Here is a 16,372-nt window from a genome sequence, read left to right as displayed (position 1 = left end):
AAGGACGCTCCCCAGCTTCTCCTCTGAAAAGGACAAAGTCAAGTCAGTTTCCCAAATCGCGCTGAGAGCACAGGCGTTCAGCACCTCTAACGACGGAGAATAAAACCTGTGCTCCGTCGGTGCCTTGTGCAGCAGCTTGAAAATATTTGATTGGAGGTTTCTGTGCTTTGCCCAGCATCCTTTTTAAACTCAGCTTCAGCAGTTTTTGTCGTTGTCAGAACCACCAGAATTGCTGTCTTTGCAAAAGCATTTTCATTCTGTACAGATGCTCAACAGATGGCCCAGGCTGCTGCAAAGATCACTTAGCACCAGGGTACCATTTTGTAGCCGCTCGTTCCAACAGAACAAATGCAGACGGATGTAGGATTCACATCCTGCTCGGAATTCTGAGCATCTTTTGTTTATTTTTTTTTAACTGCAGTAAAAATCAGCCTCTGGCCACATTTATCTGCACTAATGTGCGTTTGATATGTTCCACAACAACCTAAAACACCCTTTCAGTTGGTGGTTTCAAAGCAGCAGCCAGCGTATTGAGCCCATAAGGTTTTATTTTGAATAGCCTCATTGAGGAGTTTTAGAGGCGCGTCAGCTAAATGCTTTTTGAGAGGAACTGTTTCTCAATACGCAGTTGCTCCTTTTATAATCTCGTGCCGTTTCGAAATCCATTTTAAGGCGGCAGAGACTTTCATCCCAGATATTGAAGGTTTAGCGAGCGATCTGAAGTGTTTTTCCTCATGCTGGATCGATGTCACCATCACTGGCCACACACACCATCCAAAAGCTGTTCTCTGGATTGATTTTACATGAGGCCTTCAGTCCCAATCAATCAGATTTCAAATTCTGGCCGCAAATGGCGTCTGTCCACTGACACAGTATGTGTTACACTGTAACAGAAGGAACGACTATGTGCCTTCTCTGTTCTCTCATTGGCTCATTCCTACTGCTCACTGGCCAGCAGGTGTTGGCTGTAACACAAGCTGAGTTATTCTTTCGTTGCAACAAGAATGCAGCAGCTGTAAACAGACACCCTACAGCTACTGTACGATCCTACTGGAACAGAAAACAATCTTGCAGGAGATTGGACTGTCCATCCGTCGTCCCATAAAAGAGGAACGGGTTGGGAGGGAAAGCTGGAGGAGGGGCGAAAATAAAAATGATTAAAAGAGGAGATGAGATGAGAGAGAAGGAAGATAAAAAATATTTTATGCCGAACAAATACTAGACCCGACCAACCAGCTCTCTTCCTCATGTTCATGCCCATGCCTTACAAATTTTAGATTTGACACCCACTGCTCATGCAACCTTTTAATACAAATATACCATTATGCAAAATTGGATTACTTTTTCTCACATTCCTACTGTTGGTTTTGTTTTTCATTCCTTTTCTTGTTATTTTCATGATTTTTATTTATTTATTTAGCATTTTGCATCTCACGTCTCCTTCTGCAGCCCAAATATAATTTGTCTATTCCTCTATTTTTATTCCAGCGTCTTTGCTGAAGCATGACCGTGCTTTTTAAACGAAAAAGATGAAATCCCCTCAACACAACATGCAATGCAATTATTCTCTTATCCTACGTATGATCATTTCAGATGCCTTTAAGATACCACAGAACATGCGGGTCCCTCCTGGTGCTCACTCTTTTATAGTGGCTGTCTTGCTGACTGTGGCAGGTGTCACTAGTAATCTAGAAGGAGACAAAAAAACAAGGTTAAAGGCCCTTTTCTGCTGACATTATTGCCTCTAAACCCTGAAAAATATATAATCATGAGAGCGTGCTGCCTAATAAAAAACAGCGAGAACCTGAAAGGGACGTGGACAGAGAAATCTAGTGTATTAGTGACTCCAGTTGGGCCTCAGTGATCCTCTGCGCACTCCATCTAATATTGAAGAATGCTGCAGATTAGAAAGCTGACAGCAGCTAACTGACCAGCTGCACTAACCCCTCCCCTCTGCCGTCACAGCCAATGGAGCACCGTAGATTAATGACCCCTCAGACCCCGCGGCCAATCGCCGAACGCGGCTCTCATTTCCAGCAAGGGATGCCCTTGAGCAAACTCGTGCACACACATTCAGGCAGGGATACACACACTTGGCGCTCACAAACACACACGGCTACACACTCACCACTTAATTCAGCCTCCTCTGAGGGCAGCGGGCCGCTCAGTGCCGATGTTTATGGTTTCTCTGAACCTGCAAATCACTGTGGTTATGGCTGGGCGGATTTATGACCACGGCCCTGTCTACCAGCCCTTAGACAAACCATGGATCACCTGCACACAGTCACACACACACAGACACACACATGCACTCTATATTGAGGATGATACGCATGCTCAGACAGCATGAAGGATTTTTGGTGGGTTTTTGTGTCTCACTGTCGTATGTAAAGTGATCCAGCCTGTGTGTGTGTGTGTGTGTGTGTGTGTGTGTCAGAGCATGTGTGTCATGCTCACCTTGCTATTACAGTTTAGCATCCAATCTAACCTCAGCGCACCTCAGACTGTGAAAAATAAAACGGCATATCATTCACACTGTCAGATTTAAAGCTGATAAATATGCAGCGTTTTTCAGGCAGATGAATCTCCGTAGAATTGCCTTTTACAAGGAATGGGATTGTTGGATCCGACAGCAGGGTGTGTCGTGGCTGAGCTTTCGTTATAACTGGCCTCTGCAGCACCACAAGCTTTACGGCGTAAAATACAAAGATGAAGGTGAAGATCCTTCCTGGGTTTGGCAGTTTATTCTGTCATTTCTGCAGCCAGAAAGGGCTCATTTCCAGTGGGCCTGGTGAAAAATAGCCAGCTCAATCATTTTGTTGATTTGTGGTAAAAGTGCGAGGCTTTGTAAGAAATTGCGAGTCTAAAGAGGATCTCTCCGACAGCGCGTGCTGCACAGTGGGGGGTTTGCACCAGAGGAGCAGCATTTTCATCATTTTTTTTTTCTCACCTGTATCCATTTTGTTTTCTGATGATTCATCGTGACCTTGGCTGCACTCACGCGGGAGGAGAGGCACGGTCGGTAGTGATGGGAATTCCAGCTCTTTAGTGAGCCAGGTCCGTTGGCTCAGCTCAGCAGTAAGAGCCGGCTCTTTTGGCTCTTCATTTATTACCAATTCTAGCTTTTAAAAATCCAAATTCAGCAATTTTTTGACCTATGACTGGTATGTGTACACATAGATCACTTAAATCACTTAGAGCGCATTACTTAAGGGAGGCAAAATAAGTTATTTGATTGGTTGAAGGCAAGCCTACCTATGCACAGATATTATAAACATATATTGCTGTGCAGAGGACGTTTTGACTTTAGCAGCCCATCTGTGTCTTTGTGCGTGTGTGTGTATGTGTGTGTGTCACTCGTTTGTCATAATAGGCAAACAGAAGTGTGTTCCTGTGTGTGCAAGCACTTGTGGAAACAGTAAATTGATATATGTGGGTTTGTCAGCACACTCACATCTGTCTTTCTGTGTGTGTGTGTGTGTGTGTGTGTGTGTGTGTGTGTGTGTGTGTGTGTGTGTGTGTGTGTGTTCCACTGTGTTTGTCTATGAGAAACTATTATCTTTGACTTTCGTGTATATCATCAGCATTGCATCAGCAGAGCAGTGGAGCTTTATGGAGACTTGTCCCAGAGTAGCTCAGAGTGCCTCGGAAATCTTTGAATATTTCTAAACACTTTGCATGTAAATCTTCGAGCGCGTCTTGAAAAGATGGACAGCCTTGATGGAATATATTTATTTCATTTTTCCTCTGAACAGGAAATGTGACAAGATTCTTCTGTATCATATGCAACACATTCCCCCCAAATTTCCCAATTGGACAGACACTTTCTCCAAATTCAGTCCAGAGCTCATGTGACTCCAAGTGTCCATGCAACAGAGTGTGTCTGCAGAATGCTTATCAGCCTGTTGGATAGTCCGTCTGTTCATTTGTGTGTGTGTAATTCGACTAAGCGCTGTAGCCAGGGCAGGATTAGCTCAGCATTTCTGTCACTAACATGCTTCATTAGTAAAGATGAACTCAGCCAAGCAGTCAGACAGACGCAGTCTGACAAAACAGCTGAACAAATGGGGAGTGTGTGGAGAGATGTGAGTGGAGACAGGTGGTGAATTTAGGGTTGTGTAAGGTCAGGGCATCTTCTGCACTCACAGCCAGTTTCATTCATTTTGTCAAGTACAGACTAAATTTTGCCATTTTTAATAAGCTTTGTAAATGCTCGATGTGTGTGCTTTGTCCATCTAAGTAACTTTCAGAATTAACGCTTTTATTCCCAGAAATAGCCTGGTCCCAAACAGCTAGCAGCCTGTTGATTAGCTGAAATTGAAGTTGAATGCTGTTTTTGCAGGAAATGCCAATCCATGGGCTCATCTGCATACCCCGAGTACACTTTGACTTCGATGAGGCCATAACATGAGCTTTTTGCCACCAAATGATGCTAGGTGTATCGCTCAGGACACAAGGACCGTGAAGCTTAGGAAAGTTAATCAGCAAGGACTCATGAAGACAAAGCTCAATATGTCGATACCAACATATGAGCTAGTTATTACCTAATGATGTATCTTAATATCTCCCATTGTGTTCCTGTTCTGGAAATTCGTCTTGTGTTATTGTGTAATCTTAGTTTATCTATGGCATGAAATAAAGCGTGGAGAATAAATTCGGAAGCAAAGCCGGCAGTGTTGTGGCCCGGGTTTGGGCCTCCAAGACAGGATGCAGAAAGGGGGAATGTAGGAAAAAGTTGAATTAGAAAGGCAGAGAAAGAGGCTTAGGTAGAAAAAATGGGACACTAAGAGTGTGAAAAGAGAGAAAGATAAGAAGCAGGGGCAGAATTTAACAAAGCTACTGTGAGGAAAAGATGGATGGAGAGGAAAAAGAGGAAAAAGACTAATCTATCATTCATGTAAAAAAAGTAAAGGACAAGACGTAGCAGGTGGAGAGAAGGAGACATAAGACAAATTAATTTACACTATGTTGTATCCACTACAAGGTGAACGAGAGATTGACTTCTCACTCTTCACTGCCTGAAAGAAAAAGGAGCAAGAGTCTGAGATGAAACGAAGAAAAAGGTAGAATGATGGAGTAAACGGGTAAAGACATACTGAGGGTCAGGAAGGAATCAAAGGGAGAGTGAAAGTGTTTTGAAGAGGACAAAGAGGAGAGAGAGAGACTGATGGAAGTTTTGACTTTTTGGGTGAAGAAAATGACCATAAATGGATGTAAGATAAGGTAAATTTGAGATCGAGAGCTCCTCTAATGGATGGGAGAAAAATAGAAAGAATGTTCACATGTGCTTTAGAGAGAGAGGAGGACTGAGAGGAGGAGGAGGAGGAGGAGGAGAAAGAGGGGGAGGAGGAGGTGGAAAGATGAAGCAGAGGGATCGACTAAGGAAAATGACAACTTCTTCCAGGCAGGAGTGTGAGGTTGACTCATCTTCATCCAACATGATTTCACTCGTTCTATTAGAGACAGATACACAGTCAAAGCACCAACACTGAAACAGGCACAGTGTCAGACTGCACTGCTTTTAAAAGGCAGTGAGGGGACAGAAAATGGTGTTAATGGCTCCAAAATGCTTTTAACACTCCTACCCACACGAGTCAGACTCCTGCCTTGTCCGTCCTGCTTACACCGGTGCAATTACAGTGCGAGGCCCCTGTCTGAAATTTAGGATGATGTAAAATGGTTGTGGAGGTGTGCCATCAAGCGGAGGAAGAATGAGGAGGAAGCAACAAGTAGTGAAACAGATATGTAAATCAAGTTTGCTCTAGACATCTGGAATAAGTAGAATTAACTGCACTTTGTCGTTTATGTGGTCCCTCCTTGCATTGAGGGCAAACTTCCTTGGCTGCACGCAACCTGGCTGTGCCTCAGGTGTTCAGCTACTGCTGAGAGCTCAGTGCTCTGCAGCTTAAGAAAACACATCAGGCAACAATGCTGCAAAGAAAACACAAAGATGCTGCAAGCGGCATAATCGACAATGGAAGCTGTTTCTAGGGGACACTAAAAAGTGATGCACACATCCGGATCGAGTGGGAACATGCCTGTCCCACCAAAAAAAATATACATTTTAGGTCATTTTCCAACACCACATACAGACAAACCACGGCAACAACAAGCATGTCCCAGCAGCGTGCGTCACTTTTTTGTGTCCCCTGGGAACAGTTTCTGCTGTCGTCCGTGCCTCATTAGTAAAGATGAAGTTAGGATAGCACGGCACACAGTTTGATTTGTCATAGCAGGAAAAGAACATCTGCGCTAACATTGATGATGGCCACATTCCTCGTAGGAGGGCTGATGCTTGGGGTCCTGCTGTGTTCCATGTTGACTCACCTGCATCGCTTAATGGAACAGAGCCATTGTTAATGTTATGAGCAACACCTGTACTTCAAAATCAGTCGAGGCCTATTTATCTGTAAATTTTAGTGTTCTCAAAGCCATCGCTCTTCATGTTAGTCTGTATTTAACTTTAATGCTCGAACAGGAAACCCCCTCCCTTCACACACGACATTCACATCCACCTCACACCGTGATTGGTCAGCCGTGTGCAGAGCCAGCCTTTGAAGCCTTCTTCTCTCTCTTTTTCATCTATGACACAACTCTTTGTGTCACATTTTGTGTGAATGACTGGGCCCGACACTAAATGACTCTCAGGAGAGACTCAGTCAAACTGGGAGCCGTTACGTCCATGTTTAAATGATACCGCTTCTGCCCCCTCCATGACGCTCGGCTTTTCACTGCAGCCTTTCAGAACAGCTATAAACACTTTTGATTTCCAACATGGTCAGACAACATGTTGCACAGAACAGTTCTTTTCTAGCATAACCTTGCCCTTTGAGCATCACAGTTTGATTTGTAATTAATATTAATTGGTAATATTTCAGCATAAAGGTCTTTTTAAAAGATCTACATACCCACATATTACAAAATAAACAATATAACGTCGTCTACCGTGTTGTTGAATTATGCGCTCGTTTTAACTCGGTCCACGTGTCCTGGGAGACGTCAGTGTCCTGGACAAAAGGAAGGAATTCCTGTCACATTTTGTCATTATGGACCATGTTTTCCCATGTTTATTGTGTCCAAATGAATCATCGCATCATTGTAAATAAACTTCATTCAAACATGAAACAAAAGAAAACTCACCGAAACCTTCTTGGTTCGTCTTTTCACTGCTCCGACAACCATCACTAACTCTGCTTTCCCAACACAGAATATTAATTTTTATAATCAAATAAATGGATTTTTTTTTTTTTTTACAATTCATATATCATTTGAAATGTAGAATATTCTGTGGCAGCCCTAGTACTCTATATTATACTTGAGATGCTTTGGCAAGAAGGCCCATTGATATTGCCTCATCATAAGATTATTCTTCATTGAAAAGCAAGATGACCAGAGAGGGGTGGGTGTTTCATCACTTTTGAGTGTGTCAAATTTTATAGCAAGGCCACTCAGTGCTTTATAGATGAGCAAAAGAATCTTCAGCTCAATTTGAATGTGCAAGGAAAGCCAAAGGAAAGTGTTGGTCACTGGGCCTACTGCCAAGTCCTGTGTGATCCGTGCTGAGACAGTTGTCCTAACCTTGGTGAATGTTGAATAGATGTCACCAGTCTTACACACGTATCATCAGTATCCTGATTGAAAGAACTATGATGTAAAGTCTGTGACACCACAGGCTTGATTCAGACAGAGGTTTATACCTTCTGAATGACACATTTTGACACCGTGTCCTTGAGTGAAATATGACACGGACTGGTGGGATGCGAATGCTATAACTTATATTTTTCATCTGCTTCACCATCATTTCCATTTTCATAAAATATGCAGCGACAATGCATCTTGTCACTACTGCCCAAGGGTTGTATACATTATACATCAAGTATGATATATTTACCATTGGAGTGTCTTAAAGCACCATGAAGTTACATTTTTGATGTTAATATTTAATCAAATGTCCTGCTTGTAAGGTAAAGTGTATGTTAGTACTGCCCGCGTAACTGAGAATCAACAACTGTGTGTACATCTGTTTCTCCATATGATTGACTCCCAACACACGTGTCATATGTTGAACGAGCTTTGCATCGCTGAATGTGGCTATTCACTATCTTGGAAGAACAAAATGGAGATTAGAAGCAACAGATATGCAGCCGAGAGCCAAACACACCTTTTTTTTCCCACCTCCAGCACATTGTATTGCACTAATATAAAAAAAATGTGTATCCCTGAGTCAGAATTTTGCACAGACATGAATAATAGTCTGGAAGTTTCCACCGACATCATCAAAAACAGGTCAGATGCTCACAGACACTCACTATAAATTAGGTAGCTGAGGGGCTTCCAGGGCAGCCCATCTGGACTTTATTTAGTGACATTGTGTCTGTCTGTTTGCCATTGTGTGTTCACTTAGGTCTGTTCGTCTGTGACTGCGCACATCTGTAACTACATGCAGGATCTATTGTGTGGGTATGTATCTGTGTGTATAGATGAGTTATGGCAGTAATACTGAGGTGTCAGAGAACAGACTTCCTTTCAGACTGCAGATAACCTGCCTGTGGGTGTCTGACTCTAACACACAGACACACACACACACACACACACCGATAAACCAAGTGTCTTCCTGCTACTGTGTGATTACGGGCTGATTATTACTGTCATAACACACATTCAGGTAATTGCAGTTGAAAACTGCAAAGACACAGAAAGATCACACTCGTGCTGCAGATAGTGAAAGGCTCTTATAACACTTGTGATTGTACTGAGGTGTGTTTTCCAGACCAATCCAGGAAACTGCCCTCAAGTGATGATTACATAACGAGAGGTAATCAAGCTTTTCCGCACTCTATTTTGAACGCTGAATGGATTTTCTGTGAAGTTTGTCTTTTCAGCTGAACAGCCGAGCCAGAGTAGATTAATAACTTTATTTCTCTCTCTGTCACTCCACTTCTGTCCTTGGCTTCTAAGAGCATTTTCCCAAAGTTATCCAGTCTTTCAGTGTGACTTTGTTCCAATAAAAACAATAGCTAATGGCCTGTTTGCCGGAGCAGCGCCGGAAACATCTTTGTCACAGTGACGGAACGGAGGACTAATTCACAAAGAGCATTGGATGATTCCTCTGTCCTCTCCTGTCTTTTGCTTCCTGTACACATAATGGATTCTGCCCACACCAGAATGAAGTGATTACATATTGGAGACCTTGTCAAAAACAAAAAAAAAAAAAAGGAGAAGATACTGATGGTGAAGCATAATCTGTATGACGAGTGTGTTTTGCAGAGGGGAGTGTTGCTCAGAGGTTAGCAGTTCATGTTGGTTGTTTACTCAGTGGGTGAAGTCATGTCTGATTTGTTTGGCCTTGAAGATGCTTCTGATTTTCTGGAGGGATGGTCTGTTTGGCCAAGTGGTTCTGCAAAATTTAGTTGCTATATAAAGTATATTCCTATATTTTTTACAGTCTGGGAAGTCCAAGTGGAGTAACAGGCTTATCAGACCCCAAAACCTGAAAGGTTTGTAATACTCACAGACCGAAGTTATTTTCTTAAGCAACAAGTTAGAGTACTGACGGTGATTGTATTGGCCCTTCAGCACTAACCAAGACAAGTCCCCAGGCAACTAGTTGAGCAAAGGGGACCGCTTTTCAATAAAGGACCTCTGATTACCCTTCAGAACTGTGCCGACTCTTTCACGAGGGAGGACTCTGATAATCTAATGTATCTTGTTAATTTCATACTTTGAATTGTAAGTAGGTTAAAGTTTGAGTCTTTTTTTAACCCTTACTGTAAAGATGCCGCTCAGTTCTAGGGAAGTTGTACCCTAAAACCTTTTAATCAGTTTACAATGCCAAAAGTAATGAAAGTAAGTTCCAGTCTCTGTTTGACACTACCTAAACACTACCAAAACTACCTAAAAAAAAAAAAAAACAGTCTGACATCCAATTTGTCAAAATTAATGTTAGAGTCTAAGAAGGAACTGAACAACAACAAGATTCTGCATGAAGTGTAACTTTATGAATCGTTCCCTCGACACACCGTGTACATCTTGGTGTCTCCTAATAGCCTTAGCTAGAGGCTGAAGCGCCAGCACAAAGAACAGCAGAGATAGAGGGCAACCCTGTCTCGCCCCCTTGCGCAGTGGGAAAAGCGATGATTGTCAGTCATTAGTTGCAACATGAGCCTCTTGGGGTTGTAAAGTGTCCTAACACATTTGGTTTTGTAGTGCCTGACCTGGTTGTCATCCAGCAAGGATGGTATATATTTGTCTCCATTCTGCCAACCTTGCCAGTAGTCAGCCAGGTTTGTTTCCTGACTCATAGAACCTATGTTGTGCAAAGAAGATGGTTGACTCTGTCTTCCTTGTTGACAGCTAATTTAAAGCTGAGCAAGCAGCCTCTTGTTTTTTAGTCAGAGTTATAGAGGTCGTACTTTTAAATTGTACCTCCAGTTGTTGTATTGTATTCTCTAGGTCGACTTGCTCTTTAAGAGCAGCCTTTCTTAAGCTTCAGCTGTCTACCATAGCAAAGATGGGCTGACACCTAGAGTCTTATTAGCAGCCATAAAAACATTCCACCTTTCAGTCATGTAACATTAAGTGGAGGACTTCTCAATAGAGGAGGATTCATCCTCCAGTGGTGAGAAGAGGACTCAGTGTAAGGAGGGTCAATGCTCAAACTTAGATAACAGTGGTCAGAGAGTGAGCGTATGCCAATTGAACACTCCTTCACCCTATCCAAAACCAATCTGGATGTCAGGAGGAAATCAATACTTGAAAATGTCTGATGGGCCTGGGAGAAAAAAGTGAAGCTGGTTATTCTGCGGGTATCAAACAGCTCTCAGTCATGACAAAACTCCCACAGCATGAGACTCTTCTGGGAGGTTGGGCTAGACTTTGGTGGGGATTGAGCCACACTTGGATCAGGCACACAATTATAGTAACCCTTTAACACAACATATGGGGTGGACACTGATGGGTCATCAGATAAAAGCTTTGGGGAAAAAGGCAGCTTCATATTAGGGCCATGCATGCAAACTATGAGGATCTGTTCCCCGTAAAGATATCCTGAGACAAGGATATAGCGGCCATCACTGCCCTCATGGTTCTCTTTAAGGTAAATGGGAGACCACGGTGAATTAATATGACTACTCCTCTGCTATGTGTATTACAGGATCAATAGAAAATCCAGCTCCTTCTCAATTTCAAATGTTCCAAGTCACTGAAGTGGGTTTCAGATAATGAAGCTATTTGTGTTCTCTCCTTTTTCAGAACAGCAAGGGATCTTTTACCTTTTTATTGCATTATTAAATCCCTCAACATTAAGGGAGACTATTTCAAGATGACTCATAATGGGGAAAAAAAACATTTGTGATTTAGCACCATTCAATCTCTTTGACTCAGACTGCTAAATCCTGGTGGATGAATATTGTCTGTCCCTTGTGTGTTAGCTGTCCTTTCACCTTGGCCACAGCGAGAATCCACACCTTGTCCCTCGGGTTATGGACCTCGATAACCACTGTGCAAGGGCGGTCAGGTTTTGGCGGACCGAGGGTTCTGTGAGCATGATCAGTTTTAATCATGCCCCACTTTCATGTCGGCCTTCTGCAATTTCTTTAAGATTGTAAATTAAGATATTGTCTTTGCAGCTACGTCAGTGATTAGTGTTCCTCTCCGTCAGGACATGCACCGAGCCCGTCAGCCTCTGGTACACAACAAGCTCAGCAATGTTGAACCTTTTTGCAGCATGATCTGGCAATGGCAGCCTCACTGTGCAGATGGACTGGATCCATTCAAATGAATTAAACTTACTGCAGTCATATTGAACCCTATCTGTTTGCAGTACTTTCATATAGTCTGTAACATTTTAGCTTTGCATTGAAACTTTATATTACCATTGTTAGTGAGTCTTTACAAGTAAGCTCCAATGCATTTTTTTCCTCACATAGCAGCTGCTTGAATACCAACAGTGGGAAGATAAAGCCAAACAGGGTGTTTATTGTGGTTCGCATTCCCGTAACATAAGTGGATGTGTGTTTATCAAGCAGTTCAGGGAAGCAACCTTGGAATGCCAAGGTTTTATAAAGGAACCAAGGATAAAGTGTGATGGTGTGTGAGCGCTTGTGCAAAGACCACAGACATCCCTCCCCAGCTGTGGTTTAGGTAGAGTTTTTATTTTATTGTTTATTTAGTGGCTTAGAGGTTTTATATGAGAAGTCCCACTCTCATTGGGTCTTATGAGTTGAACAGTACTTGGAGGCAGCATAACAGCCAGTGGGTAAACAGACATTTCTGAGCAGACACCTTCGGATTCAAAGGTACAGCTAAAGCTGTTTTTCTCAAGTCCTTGCCACACTTACCATACAGTGGATTTCTGTACCGCAAAGATATCAGTGATCCTATTAGTAGAGATTTATTGTAACTGTCTGTCTCATGACTAATGTTTCCATCAGAGACCTGTTGGGATTTATGGGACTGTCCAGTGTCAGGCACTTGTTAGACACTCATTAATTTACAGCGACAATAACATCTCATCATAGTAGTGTGCTCTCACAGGCAGACTGGCAGCTTTATGACCAAAGATTAGGTCCCACACTTATTACATATTTTGTCTTTACAGTTGCACACGTTTTTGCGTACTAGAAGAACCTATAGTTCCATCATCATTTGATATAGACACCACTCAACATTCAGGAGTGAGTATGCTGGTAAATGCTCACATGCATTTGGTGACAGTATGACAGAAGTATACGACAGGTTTTACCTCATGTAAAGGATGCGCTGACCTGCTTGTATTCTGCACTTAAAAAGACTTGATCTGTTGAATTTGGTTGAAATTTGTGGCTTTGAGTGAAATGTCTCAACGATGGGATGTATTGTGTTTAAATGACGTACACACATCATCAGGTCACAGTTGTATTTTGTCCAAAGCAAGTGTTAGCGTGCTAACACACTAAACTAAACTGTTAAACATGGTCAACATTATTACACTTTGCACCGCAGAGCCTCCAGCATGGCAGTAGTCTGTGTCTTGGTCAAATTCAATATCTCGGCAGTCGTTGAGACGACAGACGTTACGATTTCCTGACTGGATTTGTGAACTTCTCACTTTGTTGTCTCCCATATTTCTGCGTCGAAGGTCATGTGATTTTCAGACTGTGGAATCTTTTATCCTGTTTATTTCTTGAAGACCACAACTGATCTGTTCTGCTGGATATCAGTGTGCCTGTTCCTTGCAGTGGGGCACTTTTATGCATTTCCATGTTATTGAAGTGATTAGGTGCAATATTTCTTATTTTTACCTCGTTGGTTCTTCGATCTAATATGAGATACTGTAGCTACTGTAAAAGTTTTTATGGTGTGAACTTATCAGCACAAAGTAAATATATGGAGTCTGTTCCAGTGAGGCGTTTGACACTATCTGCATTCCAGTAATGTGATAAGGAACACAACAAATCCACAGCTACCGAAACATCCCCAGAAAACATCTATTACAGAGGCTTTGTGTAACTGTCGGTGTGTGTGTGTTTGTGCGTGTGTGTGCCAGATGCACTTTGTAGCCTTCACTACCATGTGTTTCCTGTTTTTTTGCACCTTTTTCGGAATGACCAACCCCAGATCTCCCAGACAGGTTTCTCTCATATGCACACAAACAAGACACAAAATAATTTATAATTCGCAGACAAACCACAGACCACACACTTTCCTGCTTGGAGCGGTCACTAGGTGAAATCTGTCACTGTGTGATGTTGTTTTCCCAGAAGCTGCTATTTCCTTCTTTCGTGTTGTTTTTGGATTCGCTGTGTTCCCTCCATCTATTTTGAGAGGTAGACAGATTGAGCGTATGTCTTGCATGTGTGTTGTTTTATTTCCTATTCTTTCTGCTTTTTTTTTTTTTTGGAATGACACGAGGAAAGGGAGAGATCAGCTGTTTTTTTGTTTTGTTATGTTTTGTTTTTATTCCTAGAGATGGGTGAACCAGGGGGAGGATGAGGGAGGAATAGGGTAAACAAGAAGAGTCATCAGGGTAACTTGTTGAATCTTCTGTACATGTAGTGACGAGAAGGAAAGGTGTTGTAATTTGTATTTATTTGTTCTCTTAATTGTTGGTTTATTTACAAGGGGCAGTGAGCATTAAGAGACGTTACCACTGTGAATGTGCAAGAGTTGGACAAATGGCTATTATCCATTCACAGTCCTGGGCCTACTTAGCTACCATATAAGGGTACATGAAAATACAAATTCAATAGCTATTGACACAAGCATGAAGAGCAACGCAGAAAGACAGAACAGCATCCGGTACCAATTTCAAATTGTGTACGCAGCCCGTCTCACTGCCAGCCTGTCTCTGGTCCCAGACCACCAAACCACCAGTTGCCTCCTTGGATACACAGTGAGGACGTTGAACTTGGGAGTTTCATGCTGTCTCCCGCAAATTGCACCATCCCTGCTGAACACACATCCTGACCGACCTGTAGGAACCACGCAGTGACCGAGGCGTGATTGGCAGTGTTGCCACCTGTAAGTTCTGCCAACTCTGTTTGTTGCACAGGCTGAGCCAGACGCACTGCTGCCAGGAACTGAAGCTGGGTGAAAGCAGGTGATTGTTTTAGCATTATTCCCTCACAGCACGAAGGGCCAGGGTGCAAATTTAGAATTTATGTTCTCTCCATGTTCCTTTACAACATGATGATCTGGTATAACCTTGTAAAATAGGACTGCCCAGTTCTGATACACAGGAAACCATTAGTCTCTGGGATTCTTCTGTATGATGGTTTTTATGAATTTAACAAGACTGAAATTGATCCAGTTATTAGATGACTGTTTCTGCACGCGTTTCTCCAGATCCATTGATTCAGATGGTAAATCTTTTTTGACATTTTGAATTCTATTCACTTTATAAGTTTATGCTTCTTTGTCCCTGCTGTTCAGTACTTTAAATATTATGAAATAAATAGAGTAGAAGTTTAGTAGTAGACATGTATTCCTCCGTACTACCTCTCTTCTTGCATGTTTTAATGTAAAACACACTGACTTTGCCGGGAGTGAAGTGTTTTGTTAGTTTGATGTAGTTGAGTGTGAAGGGTGGTTTATACCGGCAGGGAAAAACCAAGTAAGGTTAGTCCAGTGAGCAGTTTGAGTTTCCTGTTTGTGTATGTGGAATCAAGCCACATGAAATACACAGAAATCATGCCTGAGTTCTTACGCATAGCTGTGACTCAACATCCACTAAACTGCCATTCAGGTATGTGTGTGCGTGTGTGTGTGTGTTTGTGAGCGTGTGTGTGTGTGTCTCGCCACAGAAGATCCAGTATTTCCATAAAGCAAACCCGACTAGAATATGTCACTTGGGAGGCAAAGCTCTTAATCTCATTTAAATGCAGCTCAAATCTATGTTTTCCTCTGTCTTGTTGATGTTTGCAGTTTTCTTTGTGCGGGATTTGCTGTTTTGTATGTGTGTACGTCTGCATGGCCCTATATGAGAGTTTTATGTGTTTATTAAGGCACATTTTGTTTGTTTCAGGTGTTTGTGTGTGGGTAAGCTCTTTAAGCGTGTGCACCAGGTAATTCAGATAATTGAATAGTCTGTAAGAATAAAGTGTGCCATGAGGTTCCTGTGCTGCCAGAACACTCTTTTTACAGCTAATACCTGCACACACACACACACACACACACACACACACACACACACACACACACACACAGAGCAGTGAATCACTTCCATCAAATTAAAGTGACTCTGGTGCCTCAGGGCGTGTGTTATTTGTTTCTTCCTGTACGCCTCTCTGTCTTCTCTCTCTCTGATCCTTTGCCCTGTTCTCTCTCAGTATGATATTGCTATAAATGTAATTTACTCAAACTTGACTTTTCAGGACCTGAGGAAAAAAAAAAACAAAAAACATTTGGTATGTGCTAGTCTCAATCCTTTTGGAAGTCATGTGTAAAACTTTCAAAAACCTTTGACAGTGTTTCACCAATTCAAGGGCATCCCATCCCCCTTTAAAAGCTGTTGTAATATGCCAGTTGGAATAAACAGTCGCCTGTCTCTGCAGCATTTCACAATGAATTGCTCTTGCTCCTGGAATCATAATATGGAGCTTGCATTAGCCACACACAGAGAGACACACACCTCCCTTCTTGACTTGCACTTTAAATTTATCAATTATTTAATGGAACAGTTTGGATCTGAGAATGTCATTTTTATTGGACTATTTTAAATGTGCAAGTGAAGACCCACAAGTACGACTGTCCTTTTTCTCCTTATGTCTGCAGATTCCTCATATACGGTCTCTCTCCATTATTCAAAGGAAATATCTAATATTCATACCTAAATGAAAGCTGTTCTATAATGTAGTGTGAAAGAGGGGGAAGATGGGAGCAAGGGACAAGGAGG

This window comes from Chaetodon auriga, chromosome 7 (assembly GCF_051107435.1).
Source record: "Chaetodon auriga isolate fChaAug3 chromosome 7, fChaAug3.hap1, whole genome shotgun sequence".
NCBI lineage: Eukaryota > Metazoa > Chordata > Actinopteri > Chaetodontiformes > Chaetodontidae > Chaetodon > Chaetodon auriga.
Note: the sequence above shows the minus strand (reverse complement) of the source record.